The sequence below is a fragment of the Staurois parvus genome, unplaced genomic scaffold (genome assembly GCF_062004578.1).
Source record: "Staurois parvus isolate SC_StPar_1 unplaced genomic scaffold, SC_StPar_1.0 ptg000013l, whole genome shotgun sequence".
NCBI lineage: Eukaryota > Metazoa > Chordata > Amphibia > Anura > Ranidae > Staurois > Staurois parvus.
In genome coordinates, this window is record NW_028317809.1 from 13485001 (window position 1) to 13500420 (window position 15420).

The window sequence follows — 15420 nt, forward strand, 5'->3', positions numbered from 1 at the left end:
TGCCGCCTCATCAGTGCTAGCTCATCAGTGCCGCCTATCAGTGCCAGCTCATCAGTGCCGCCTATCAGTGCCATTATTGTTACATATAAGTGCAGCATCATCAGTGCCGCCTAATCAGTGCTAGCTCATCAGTGCTGCCTATCAGTGCCAGCTCACCAGTGCCGCCTATCAGTGCTGCCTATCAGTGCCCATCAGTGCTTCCTGTCTGTGCCCCCTCATTAGTGCCGCCTATTAGTGCCCATCAGTGCCGCCTATCAGTGCCCATCATTGTTACATATATGTGGAGCATCATCAGTGCCGTCTAATCAGTGCTAGCTCATCAGTGCCACCTATCAGTGCCACCTCTCAGTGCCCATCAGTGCTGCCTATCAGTGCCCATTAGAGCCACCTATCAGTGCCCATCACTGTTGCATATAAGTGCAGCATCATCAATGACAGCTCATCAGTGCCACCTATCAGTGCCAGCTCATCCATGCAGCCTCATCAGTGCCAGCTCATCGGTGTCGCCTATCAGTGCTGCATATCAGTGCCAATCAGTGCTGCCTATCTGTGCCACCTCTCAGTGCCCATCAGTACTACCTATCAGTTCCCATCAGTACTACCTATCAGTGCCCATCAGTGGTGCCTATTAGTGCCGCCTTTCAGTGCCCATCAGTGCAGCCTATCAGTGCCCATCGGTACTGCCTATCAGTGCCCATCAGTGCAGCCTATCAGTGCCCATCGGTACTGCCTATCAGTGCCCATCAGTACTGCCTATCAGTGCAGCCTCATCAACACACATCAGTGAAGGAGAAAAATTACCTGTTCACAAAATTTTATAATAGAAACAAAGAAAAACTTTTTCTTTCAAATGTTTTGCTCTTTTTTTGTTTATAGCACAAAAAAATAAAACACCCAGCGGCGATTAAAAACCACCAAAAAAGCTCTATTTGTGTGAAATAAGATACAAATTTCATATGGGTACAGTATTGCATAAGCGTGCAATTGTCATTCAAAGTGTGACAGCACTGAAAGCTGAAAATTGTCCTGGGCAGGAAGGGGGTATAAGTGACCGGTAGGCAAGTGGTTAATAGCAAAAAGTAAAAAATATTGTTTTTTATTTTTTTTTCAAAATTGGCACACAAAAAAAATGCACAGGTGATCAGTTACCATTAAAAGAAAGCTCTATTTGTGTGGGGAAAAAAGGACATAAATTCAATTTGAGTGCAGCATTGCATGACCGCGCAATTGTCAGTTAGAGTAACACAGCGCCGAATCGCAAAAAATGGCCTGGTCAGGAAGGGGGGTAAATCCTCTGGAGGGCAAGTGGTTAACACTATACAGATGTGGAAGAAATACACTAAAGCCATCAGAGATCCTATTTATAAAACATTCATTGAACCAGTGTCTCAGGTATTTGTACAGACTGCACAATTTTGACCCTATTTTCAGCACACAGGCGTAATGGTTAGCACTTCCGCCTGGCAGTACTAGGGTCGTCGATTTGAATCCCAACCACGGCACCACCTGTCTGGAGTTTGCTTTTTCCTCCCACACTCCGAAGACATGCTGGTAGGTTAATTGGCTCCTGTCTAAATTGTCCCTAGTATGTGTATGTATGAATGTAAGTTAGGGACCTTAGATTGTACACTCCTTGAGGGTTAGGGACTGATGTGAATGTACTATATATGTATGTAAAAGCACTGTGTAAATTGATGGTGCTATATAAGTACCTGTAATAATAATAATAAAAATGAATACTATTACTTCCTATGATCTTCAGCTCCATCTACTGGCCAAAGTGTGGTATATTTGTCTGAAATACTTCTATCAAAAAATAGACCAAACTTTGGCCACTAGATGCCAATTACAGGAAGTCACAGCATTAGAGAAACGATGGGGAAAATGTGTGCAGCCTTGATGATTTCTTGTGACATTCATCCAATAAACAGACCCCCAAATGTAAGTAAGAATACATGAAAATATGGGGGCAGCACAGTGGCTAAATGGTTAGCACTTCTGCCTGGCAGTACTAGGATCGTTGGTTTAAATCCCAGCCACAGCACCCCCTGCCTGGAGTTTGCATGTTCTCCCTGTGCCTGCATGGGTTTCCTCCAGGTACTCTGGTTTACTCCATCACTCCAAAGACATGCTGGTAGGTTAATTAGATCCTGTCTAAATTGTCCCTAGTATGTGTATGTATGAATGTAAGTTAGGGACCTTAGATTGTACACCCCTTGAGGGTTAGGGACTGATGTGAATGTACAATACATGTAAAGCGCTGCATAAATTGACGGCGCTATATAAGTACCTGAAATAAATAGTGCTGGTCAAATGTGTTAAACATACAAGGTGCTTAGCCCAAAATTGCAGAGCCATAAAAATCATACAGAGAAGAAAAAGGGACTTTTTAAGCCCCAAAACTTCAAAAAGAAAAAAAGATCTTATATAAAAAATACAAATTTATTGAACATAGTACATCAATGAAAAAACATTGACACAATACATAAAACATAATTTTCATCTGGATGGCGATGATTAGGCTATATATCCCCAAAGTGAAAGTATTTTTTCTATAAGATCTTTTTTTCTTTTTTGTAGTTTTGGTGCTTAAAAAGTCCCTTTTTCTTCTTTGTATGTTTTTTATGGCTAAGTAAGAATATACATGCTTCTTGTATTTAGATAATATTTGCTTATAATGCGGCAAAGCAGTAATAAACCTAAAAACAAAAATTAATTACATTGCAGTTTACCAAGTGTGAATTCTTCTTTATTTTCACCTGGTGATCTGGCCAGTAATTCTGATATTTCTCAACTTATTTTAACCTCCCTAGTGGTCTGATTATGTCCATATTTCTGTGCTCAAAGCAGTACATTTTTTTGCATGGAAATATGTATTTTTTTGTTTGTAGGCATGTAATTTTTTAGGAATAACTCACTGAAATCTGTCCGAACAAGAGTCTAGTAAACATCCCGGGTATGTTACAATTTGAAACACGAAATCATAAATTATAATTTAATAAATAATCATAAAAAATAATAATATAATAATAATAAATTTAATTCAATAATATAATCAAACCAAAAACAATGAAATTTGAAATATAGCGCCAAGTTCGCACATCACTGAGCAAAGCCGCAAAATTGTTTTCAGTGTCTGATGATGAATTTCCCCACGAATCATTATCACTCAGTTCTGCAAGTGGTTCTAATTTACTATCGCTGTTCTCTAGCTGGTCTAAAACCGCTTTTGACCTAAAGGGACGCTTTTTGGACGCCATGGACGTTTCTCAGTTTCCAGGCAGATAGAACAGTAAAAATGCAGGCAGGGCACAGGACAAAGCAGTAGGGATAAAATGTATGTGAAATGCTTTGATACAGTAATGTTTTACTATGTGATTTTAGTGTATTGAGTGAATGTCACTTTTTGTCATTTTCAAATTTCCCGCCGTTCCGTCCCCCGTACGTCCCGACACTCGCAGGGGACGGAACCCAGATGATGCTGGTGTCCGCCGGAGGACATTGCCGGGGACACTGCAGGAGGGACATCGCGGGAGCGCAGGACAAGGTAAGTGATCGAGGGATCACGGAGCAACGCTGCAGGGTAATCTCAAGTGTAGCTCGGGGTTAACGCTTGTGGTACTGAAACTTTACCCCGAGCTACACTTGGGAATACCGCCAGGGAGGCTACGACCCTATTAACACTTTAGTGGGAAACACTAAAAAAAAACACGCTAAATCACGCTTGTAGTGTTACTAAACCCAGGGCCCTGCATTCACTATATCTGGTCTTCAACAGTACACATAACATGGAAATGTAATTATATTAGTAAATATAAACTGCTAAATACCTTTTCTCATCAGCAGTTAGCCTGGGTTCAGACTTGTACGGTGCAGTATATCACGTGATTCGCACAGGAGCCACACCGCATTCCTGTGCAAATCACATGCGAATTCTGTGAGGTGCGATTTGAGCCATACATTCTGTATGGCTCAAATTGCACCGCCTCTGCACCCAAAAGCTGCAGGACCTTTTTTTTGTCCGCACTAGAATCATATCGCATGGGTATTCAGGAACCGATCTGATTCTGCACATCGCACCGCGTTTTGCAAACTAATTTCAGGGTGTTGTTAACATACACACCCACAGAAGTTTGCATGAACGGGGTGCCATTATGATGCGGTGCAGAATTCGCACAGAAAACGGTGTGAATTCCATACCGCATCAGTGTGAATCCAGGCTTAGAGCAGTCGTGTGACTTCTATCAGTGTTCAGCAGAGCACTGGTTACAGCTTGTAGGAGGAGGTTTCATTTTGCTCTAGGAGGATGCAGAACCCCTGACCTCTGCCTAGACAGTGCTGATCAGCCCTGTACTGATCACATGTACTCTCCCAAGAAAAAAACAAACCCTCTCTAGCAATACACACTAAACTGAGCATGTGCAGCGTGACTCCACATGATATGTCTTATCAGGCGATAAGAGGGGGACCCTGGAAGAAGGGGAGGATCAGAGAAGTCAGGATCAAACAGCGTTTTTACACAATGCAGAGGATTAACCCCTTAGGTTCCACAGTGAGTATAACAAGCATACTTTACTGCATATGCAGACTGATTTTACTCTTGTGGGTAACACTCTAATGGCACCCCAAACACAGGTAGCAGTAACGTAATTTTGTTGCATAACGAAAAATGCACCGAAAAACACATCTCAAAAATGCACCAAGCTTACTGTGAAAAAAAGGGCTAAGGAGCTACTTTGGCACATTTGTCGTGGGTAGGGATGCCCATTCAAGTACAGTGCAGACAGGCAGGAAAAAAACTTTAATGCAAAAGAAACAGTATTTCTCTTTTGCATTAAAAAAAAAACTTTCCTGCTTACGAATTTAGTTTTTTTTAAATTAAAGTTTCACTTTAAAAAGGGGAGAGGGTAGTGTTAGGCTGACCATTTGCTATACAATCTGATTGTACAATCTCCTTTAGATCTACTGTTAACTACATAGTGCATGGGCCTGCCCAATTTGATACAAATTGAATGAATTGCTCAGGTTTGTCCTTATATTACATATGTAACCATTGTATACTAAATCTATATTTAGTCTTGTTGGGTGGTAGTCAGCCCAGGCTGATTTATAGTCTGCTTGTTTGTTTGAATTTCCTAAACTCAGTGGAGCTGTGGTTTTCTCTGCCGCCAGTAGGTGTCACCGATACCTTTGGCTATAGTCCTCCCTGCCACTGACATCTTTGGGCTGCTGGCTTCCAGGTCTCGATCGCCAGCCACTGCCATTGACTGGGCAGGGATGATGTAAGTCAGATACCAAATTTGTACAGTGAGCTGCCAGGGACGGACTGACCATTTGGAAACTCTGCACTGCCCGAGGGCCCGGGATCAGTAGGGGGCCCATGAGATGCCCCTGGTACCTTTTTCATAGGCTTTTTTGAGTTTGGGCAAGGACACAGGGGCCCCATGATCCCCTATTGCCCGGGGGCCCCATGAGTTGTCAGTCCGCCCCTGTGAGCTGCACATACACAGCTCATTATGCAGGGGTGGATGTCTTTTCTGAATTAAAAATCCTGCCTGCCTGTCCATTTTAATGTCTTATCCTAAAGTTCCACTTTAAAAACTTGTGCTTGCTTTTTTCTGCTCAGGGGTAGCAAGGCATATTATGGGGGCACAGCAGGACACATTACATGTGGGCAAAGTAGAGGATATTACATTACATTACATTACACAGGGCAGCAGGGGGGTAGCAAGGCACATTACATGGGGACACAGCAGGGAACATTACAGGGAGCACATTATATTGGGCAGCAGGGCACATTTAATGGGGGAACAGCAGAGAACATTTAATGGGGGCACAGCAGGGCACATTACAGGGGTCACAGCAGGGCACATTACTTGGGGCACATTACATAGGAGCACAGCAGGGCACAATACTTGGGAGCACAGTAGAGAACATTACATGAGCACAGTGGGGTGTATTATATAAGGGAACAGCAGGACATATTACAGGGGGGGCAAAGAAGGGTATATTACAGGGGGGCACAGCTGGTCACATTACATGAAGGGTAGCAGGACATATTACATAAGCGCACAGCAGGGAACATTACATGTGGGCACAGCAAGGCACATTAAATTAGGGCAGCAGGGTATATTACATGGGGGCATAGCAAGGGATATTACAGAGGCTGCAGCACTGCACATTACATAGGGGGCAGCAGGGCACATTTCGTTGGGGCACAGCAGGCGTATTACATGGTGGCAGCAGGACACATTGAATGGGGACACAGCAGGGTTCATAACAGGAGGCACAGCAGGACACATTACATGGGGGCACAGCAAGGCACATTACATGGAGGCAGCAGGACACATTGAATGGGGGCACAGCAGGTTCATTACAAGAGGCACAGCAGGGCACATTACATGGGGACACAGCAGGGTTCATAACAGGAGGCACAGCATGGCACATTACATGGGGGCACAGCAAGGCACATTACATGGAGGCAGCAGGACACATTGAATGGGGGCACAGCAGGGTTCATTACAAGAGGCACAGCAGGGCACATTACATGGGGACACAGCAGGGTTCATTACAGGAGGCACAGCAGGGCACATTACTTGGAGGCACAGCAAGGCACATTACATGGCGGCAGCAGGACACATGGAGTGGGGGCACATCAGGATTCATTACAGAAGGCACAGCACAGCACATTAAAGACTTATTACATGAGGGCACAGCAGGACACATTACCTAGGAACATGGCATGGCACACTACATGGGAGACATTACAGAGGAGCAGGAGGGCACATTACATGGGGGCACATCAGGGAACATTACATGAGGGCAATGGGTGCATTACATGGGTGCACAGCAGGGCACATTACAAAGGGCACAGCAAGGCACATTACATGGGTGCACAGCAGGGCACATTACAAAGGGCACAGCAAGGCAAATTACATGGGTGCATAGCAGGGCACATTACAAAGGGCACAGCAAGGCACATTACATGGGTGCACAGCAGGGCCCATTATATGAAGGACACAACAGGGCACATTACATGGGGGCACAGCAGGGCACATTACATGAGGGTACAGCAGGGCACATTATATGGTGGGCAGAAGAGCACATTACATGAGGGGCCTTGCAGGGCACATTACATGGGGACACAACAGGGTTCAATACATGGGGCACAACAGGGCACATTACATGAGGGGCACAACAGGGCACATTACATGAGAGGCACAGCAGGGCACATTACATGAGGGGTGTAGCAGGGCACATTACATGAGAGGCACAGCAGGGCACATTACATGAGGGGCGTAGCAGGGCACATTACATGAGGGGCACAGCAGGGCACATTACATGAGGGGCACAGCAGGGCACATTACATGAGGGGCACAGCAGGGCACATTACAATGGCAGTTTCCTTCTCATACAGAGCGGTTCAGGAAAGCTGCTGTGGGTCCTGTTCTGGTGTACTATTCCTAGCTAGCCCTCCTCCCTTGTCCATCCCATGTGATGGGGGGGGGGGGGAGAAAGGAAAGTGTGGGGATAGGATTTGACCATGAGCCTTTTGCGATTGATGGGTAGATCGTGGCAGAAGCCCTGGGGGCTTCTTGCAGAACTAGGGTTCCACGGAATCCTGGATGAGAAACCCTGGACTAAATAATTATCAAAGGGGATGTTTCTATTAGTCACACTGACACCACTAGTCCTACATACAGTGGGATACATTTTCACAATAATATAAACATAGGATTGTATCCAAGTGTATTGGCAACTTGTGCCAATGGCTGATTGAAAAATACAACATTGCAGAATGGTGGATATTTACTCACATGTGTGGAGATCTGCATGCAGTTTACAGGTTGCAGTACTGTGAGATCAATCTCCAGCTTTAATAACAGCTCAATGTCTCTGTCCTCATTCAAGCATGTATAGCTTCCATGGGCAGTAAAAAAGTATGCAGACAAAGTGTCAAAGTAGAACTAAAGAGAAAATGTTCTTTTTCATTTTGGATAGAATAATGGAGGGTTGTAACCCCTGTTAGTTTTTTTGCCATCTGTGTCCCATTAGGGAGATTTCCCTTCATTTCTCGCCACATAGCCAACACAGGAATCGAGAGAAAATCCTTCCAAAGTGAGCCAATCTCAGGTGTCACCAGGGTCACCAGAACTAGAGTCCCCATAGGAATATTTCCCCTCTATTACTGTTTTGGTGTCAACCCAAAATTTAATTTTTTTTTTTTTGCTTTAAAGGATAATGGTAAATGGGACAAATAGTGAGGGTGAAGCTCCCTAATGGGAGCATGGACATCAGTTAAAACTGTCAGGTGTTCTAATCCCTCCCCACTCTATCCAAAACCTTAAACCAAGTTTTAATTTGTGTCACTTTAAGCTCCCAGTTGAAGGAGCACTATTGCTTTTTGTCTATACCCCGGCTATAAGACAGAGCTTTTTTGCAGTACTGCTGGCAGGTCTGCCTGAAAAAAACTCACGCAGCTTATTGGGCGGCACATCTGTTCAACCAGTCTCACTTCTACCATGTTTCAAAGGAATCCCATCCTTCAGTCACTGTCTGGCTAAAAATATTTTACTCAGATCAGCCTATATTTCGGTCTCATGCACACATGACATTTTTGGGGCATCAGGCGGTTATTTTTCCCTGCTTCCAAATGCCCCTCCATGTTATGCTATGTGTCTGTGCACACATAGACTTTTAGGTTACTTTCACACTGATCCGTAGCAAAAACGTGCTAAAAACACATATGTGTTTTTGCTGCGTTTTTACTGTATTTCTGGCGTGTTTTACACAGTACATGTGACTCAAAAACCACATCAAAAATGCAACGCAGGTGTGTATTTGATACATTTTTGATGTGTTTTTGCAGCGTTTTCACCGCACCAAATCCACATAAAAAATGCAGCAGAATTTTACTAAATGCAACTGAACCACAAGAGATCAGTGTGAAGAGTTCCATAGGATTACATGGTCACACGTTTTTCTTCCGCTTTTTTTAAAGCAAAAGCAGAAGGAAAACGGATCAGTGTGAAAGCAGTCTTAGCAGCGTTTAATGCCAGGAGAGTTTAAAGGGAGGAAAAAAACACCAACTGCCAGCGCGTCCAGGAGCGGCAGCATTTTGGCAGAAAAAATGCTTGACCCTTGTAAACACATCTAAACGTGTATTAATGCTAGGTGCGTTTATCGCTTGAGCATTAATTAATTTCAATGGCTAGAAAAAAGTATTATTCTGGCCATTTAAATGAATTAACGCCAAGCACCTGATGCCTGTAAACGTGCCTTAACGTTTAGAAAAGCATTAGACACTTTTACAAGCCTCAGGCTTTTGTTTTCTGCAAAAACGCTGTTTCCAGGAAATTAAAGCGTTTTCAAAATGTCCTTTGTGTATGAGGCCTAAAATGAACTTTTGCTGAGCCTGGTGGTGTTGACAGTGCCTCCCATGCCTCAATTTTCAGTTGATTCAGCAGAAAATTCAAGCTGTGTATAGCCAGCTTTAGGCTGGCCATAGATGGATCAAATTTCGGCCAGTTCAGCTGGGAATGGACAAATTCTGATCCATCTAGGCCATTTCCGTTGGAAAGGACACAATCTAATAACCAACTGCTCTTGAATGGGGTTGTTGGAAAATCGGCTACAGCACTCATCGGTGTATTCTGACAGTGGGGGAGTTCCTGCTGTTAGAATACAATAGCATAGTAGGGTACAATAGCCAAGTAGGATTTCCGCATCCACCTAGAATGCATGGATGGGGAATTTGTTCAGTTTTTTCCGTTCAGCTGGCAATTCAAAGGAGAAGTTACCATACGTACTGTAAGAGGGGATAGTAATTAGTAGCAAAGAGAGAGTAATAAGATGAGATTAACTGCACCTCAAGATAGGTTAGAGAAGAGGATGCCCAGTGATATGGAAAGGAAGATTGAATGAGGGGAACCATGGAGTCCGGGAGAGAGACATTCAGGGCTGTCGATTTGTGTGGGTTGATTTTGAGACCTGAGATATCCGCAAATTTGAAGAGCAGGGAGTGAAGATTGGGGAGCGTAGTGATCGGGTTAGTCAAAGTCAATAGGGCATTGTCTGCAAATAAATTGACCTTATAAGAGGTCCTGGCGTAAGGGATCCTCGTGATATTAGAATCTGCACGGAGAGCTATCGCCAGCGGTTCTAGAGCCAATATGAAAAGAGCCAGGGAAAGAGGACACCACTGATGAGTTCCCCGAGCAATAGTAAAGGAATTAGAGGATAAGCCCGCATAACGGACCGAAGCCTTCGGGGTAGAGTACAGAGCTAATAGCCAAGATAAAAAGGAATTTGCGAAGCCCCAGCGACGTAGCACATAGCACAGGTAGTCCCAGGAGAGGGTGTTGAATGCTTTGAAGATGTCTAACGAGAAGAGGAACCCAGGGATGTTGCGGAGATTCATGAGAGAGATGAGGTGTACCACCTCTCGAACATTATCTGCTGCTTGTCAGCCCGCAACAAAACCGACCTCGTCCCTGTGTATTAGAATGCGTAGATATCTGTTGATACAGGAACTCAAGATTTTGCCTAAGAGTTTCATGTCTTCGTTCAACAAAGAAATTGGGCGAATGGCTTGAGGTTCATGGGCCTCCGTCTCCGATTTTGGGTTCATAGTGATATGAGCACGAAGCGAGTCAGAGTATGGTTTACTGCCCTCTCACAGAGCTTTGAAATAAGCGGTTAAGTGAGGGACCAATAAAGGAGAAAACTTGCAGTAATAATGGCCAGAAAATCCAACAAGTTTTTTAAAGGGCGGACGGACCTAATGACCTGCACCACCTCCAGTTCCGTAATGGTCGCATTCAATGTGTCGCGGGAAGATTCCAGTAGGGATTGAAGGTCGAGATCACGGAAAAGAGCATCGTCTTTATCGATAAAAAATCATTTTAGGCCCAAAGATTACATAAAACCCCCAAACATTATATATTTTCTGAAAATAGAGACCCTATTTTTTCTTGTTCAAACTTTTTTATTAACAGTAAAACCAATGTAACAAGGGCAGAGAGACATCATCAAATATACATCAGAAATTGTACTGATAACATAACGTTGGGAATAGGTAACACAATGGCAGTGTCCTTATGGTGAGAATGGAAAAATATATCGCAAAAACAATGCAAGGTTTCTAATGATAGCAAATGATTGGGGGTTGTCAACGATGGATTCATAATTTCGATCAGTTAGGATAATGACTCACTGGAACGTTGTGAAAGATTAAGGGGCTTTAGAGGAGGGTCGAAGAGGGGGTAGGTGAGGATAAGGGGGAGAGAAAGGGTAACAGCAATGACTCCATGAGCGGTAAGGAGGAACATGGTAACAGGCAGGCACCACGTAGGGTGGGCCGATAGCATAGTCCAAGGTGCTCTGTACGAGAATCAAGGAAGAAGAAGGGATTCGTCAAAATTAGGTGGGAGAAAACATTCTACCCAGGGGCTCCAAACATTTAAGAATTTAGGGATCATATCAAGAATCGTGGCTTCCACCTTTGCGTGTATCATAGCTTGCGTTATTCTAGATTTAACCGCTGTGATGTTTAAGGTGGGGGATTTCCAGGATTTCGCTATGATCTGCTTGGCCGCCGTAGTGACTTGCAGAAGAAGTTTGAATTCTGAATTGGTAATACCAGGAGGGCGTTGATTGAGTAGGGCTGTGGCTGGGTTGGGTTGTAACTTGGTGGCGCTGAGTGTGGATAATATATGGAAGATTTCAATCCAGAAAGCTTGAGTGACTGGACAATCCCACCATATGTGGAAATGCGTTCCTAGGTCTGTACAGCCTCTAAAACAATTGGGTGAGTAGTTAGGAGTATACTTTGCAATTCTCGCTGGGACCAAATACCATCGTGGTAAAACTTTATAATTGGTTTCCAGTGCAACAAATAGAGACCCTATTTTTAACTGTTAAAACGCTCTAACGCTGGTAAACATGGAAAAACGTGATAAAATGCGGTAAAGCACAGCAAACTGGCGTTTTTGGACTTTTTTGGCGCAATTTTTTTTCTCTGTAAAAATGCTAAAAAACGCAAACTTGAAAACACGGAGCTCCAAAGAAGAACACAGCGCTGTGGTGGTATTCTTCTCTGGAGCTCCTGGATTCTCTACTTGATGTTAACATCAGCAGTGGTCATGATCTGGTGAATGCACTATATATTGTGGTCTTGACGGTTTTGGTTCTTCACTGTGCTTCAGTATATTGTGTAAACTTGGAAACACTTGGCTGAAAGCTAATGCAAAAACGCTAAAAGCTGTGGAAAAACTTGCGTTTTTAACACGACTTTATACAGTTAATGCTACCAGAGTTTTTAAAACGTCCAGTGTGCATGAGGACTAATAGAAAATAATCTATCTAGAACAATGCCAACGAGAAAGTGTTGAACTCCAAGGCAAACAGCTAAATTTACATAAGTCTTATCTGTCAGGTTTTGTAACTGTCCAGAACCTTTTGTGATGTATACACCATTTACAGTTAGACAGCCAATAGGGTGACACCACCTTCTCAATTAAAAAGAAAAAAAAAAACCCAGTGTTGCCATTTCTTGCAGCCTGCTCATTGGCCCGTGCAGAAGCAGCAACACTGATAAGTCTTTAACTGTACTCGCTCTACCCTCTGAAGCTGTCTGCATTATGCTTTTCAGTACATTTGCATGCGGAAGAGCCAGATTAGCCCCTTCTGCTGGCCCTCCCCTTCTCAGTCTGATAGCTGCTATACAGGGAACAATTGGAAGCTATTATTAAGATGGATTCAGGTACTTGTGTTAGTTACATGTAAAATACATTTAATTATTTTCAAAGCAATAAACAATTACATTTAATATTGTCATTTAATACCTACTTGGAGTTTGGCTTTAAATAAACAGGGCAAGGCCAAAGGGCAGAAGCAGGAATGTCTTTACCATATGGCAATCATTGGATAGGATAGCAAAACTAAAAGGGACAATGCCAAAAACAAACATTTGTCAGTTTTATTTTCCTCCTCTGGCCATTTGTGACTAGATTTAGCAAGAAAACCGTAGCTAGAAGGAGATCAGGGAATGTTGAGAGGAGTCCTAAAGCTCTTAATAGTTCCAGACGCAGGAATCCATCTCACGGTTTTAATTCTTCACATAGAACAGACCCCATACTGCTTTCAAAAGCACATACCAGCAGAGGCAGAGCTTGTACAAAAGAGAGCCATCATTCATCTGGACGTAGTGATGTATGATACCTAAATAAAACCCTGAACTGACACCTACAACGCAGTGTGCACAAAACATGCATTTTCTGCAGTTTTCTCGCACTTTCCCTAGTGGGAAGGCACATTTATCCATCCTGGGGGATGTTTTCCAGGGCAGATCTAAGATGACAGATTTCATTGTATGACAAGTACTGTATTTTATTGGCTGGATCCCAGACCATGTGTAGAGGTCCCCTAATTATCTACAGGGACTCGCGGGAGGTGGGAACTGCTCCATGTTACTGCACAAAGGAGCTCAATTATAAAATAGAGGATTCTCATTTTTCTTGGAAATTTCTTTAAGAATTACATATACCTATCTCCAGTTTTTTAAATCTGAGTCTTCTTTTATCAATATACCTTAGCAAGTTTCTTATTGTATCTCTTTGCTTGTCTGCTCAGGATATTCTTGGCTTGTACACGAGTTATCTTTCTGACATGAATAAGAGGTGCATTGCAAAATACTTCACCATGAATAGAACCATTATTACTGGATATAAATCATTTATACAGATGTACATTGTAATGCTGTCTTTATAGTCAGATGCAGTTATAGTTGGATTTGCTTTTTTTGGTTGGCTTCATCACCGTTATCCTGCTAGCATTATTCATTTTCCATATTTGCTGTCATTCAAAGTCATACTAATACATACTGTACTCAGAGGCATAGCTTGAAACTTGTGAGCTTCAGAGCAAAAGTTGACCTGGGGTCCTCCGTCACTCTGTGTAGGTTAAACCGGAAAGTCAGGGGGCCCAGGACAGGCCTGGGGTGGCCCCTATCTGGCCAGCTTGGGCCCTTTAAGTTTACTGAAGTGCCTACACACCTACACAGGGTGACGCGGCAAGTGCTTTTCCAAAGTGACACAGCGTAAATTAGGGCTACTGAATTAAAATTCACAGCGGTCTGATCGCTAAAATTTTCTTCTAGCAGAGGTCATTATTGCATGTTTGTGCAATGACTTAGGTCCTTCACACCACAGCCCCCCTCCTCTTATATCGCAATCCCATTCTTACATCTTCAGTCCCCCTGCATATCACAATCTCCCCTTCATAGCAGTGTTCTGAACCCCCTTGGAGCTTTGCCCCCACTTCAGATCATAGCCCCCCACAACTCTACCCCCACCACACATCACAGACCCCTGCAACTCTGCACCCCACTTAAAACCCCTCTGCAGCTCTTCCCCACTTCACACCACAGCCCCCCCAGAGAGCTGCTTCAAAGACACACCAGAGCAGAGAGCTGTAAGTAGGACAGCTCTGGAAAGAATTAACTTTTCATATTAACAAGCTGCTGATTGGTTGCTAGAAGAAGGTGAAACAGGAAGGCGCTTCTAAGTGCAGTATTCTAGGTCAACAGGGCTCTGTCCTCTGAGCGATGGAGCCGCTGTGCCAGCCAGCAGCTACAGCGGCTCCATCGCTCAGAGGACAGAGCCCTGCTACTGACATATTACATTAGAGTCTGTTTGTACTACTACATTGTAAGTGTTTTTAACCGCATTTATTAAAGTTGACCAGGAATACTGCACTTAGAAGAGCCTTCCTGTTTCACCTTCTTCTGCACAGAGTTTGTCTCCACTCTTTAGAAGTGCTGCTCAGTACCGGTCTTTCTACACACTATCCATTATCACCTGCCATACTTCCACAGCATCGTCCACCGACGCGCCATACTACCCACCTTACTTGTTCATTGGTTGCTAGGAACGCCCTGCATCCTAGCAACCAATCATTGTCTGGTTAATTTGAAAGGTGAATTCCATCAGCTCCTGCTCTCCATGCAGAACTGTACTGCCTCCAGCTTTCCACTCTGCTGTGATAATGACAGCGTTGGAGGCTGGGGGAAAAACCGGTTGCTAACTGGTGGGACCGCAGCGGTCTCAATGGAACAGTGACCCACTCTGTCTGCCATTTAGTGATGCCTGGTGTAAAACCTAATATGACAAGGAGGCCACACAAGCCCCCTGGAGCATGGGCGGGGTCACCATTGAGACCCCTCAAGCTCCACCAGTGTCTGTAGCTTCTCCCATCATAGTGTTAGAAATATTCCTAGAATAGAATTAAGAGATTGCATGAAAATATTTCGTATTTTATTCGCACCTCATTCCTATTAGGGAAAGCTATTACAAATAGCCATGGTGATGTGCAAATAGTTGCTAACTGTTGTGACAACTTGTATGCTCTTATTTGCTAGGT

General features: G+C 43.7%; 1 protein-coding gene across 1 annotated transcript in view; it reads right to left on the minus strand.

Annotated features, from left to right (window-relative positions):
• Positions 1–15420, minus strand: part of TMEM150C (transmembrane protein 150C) — a 466224-nt gene that overhangs the window by 292642 nt on the left and 158162 nt on the right. The window lies entirely within an intron of this gene.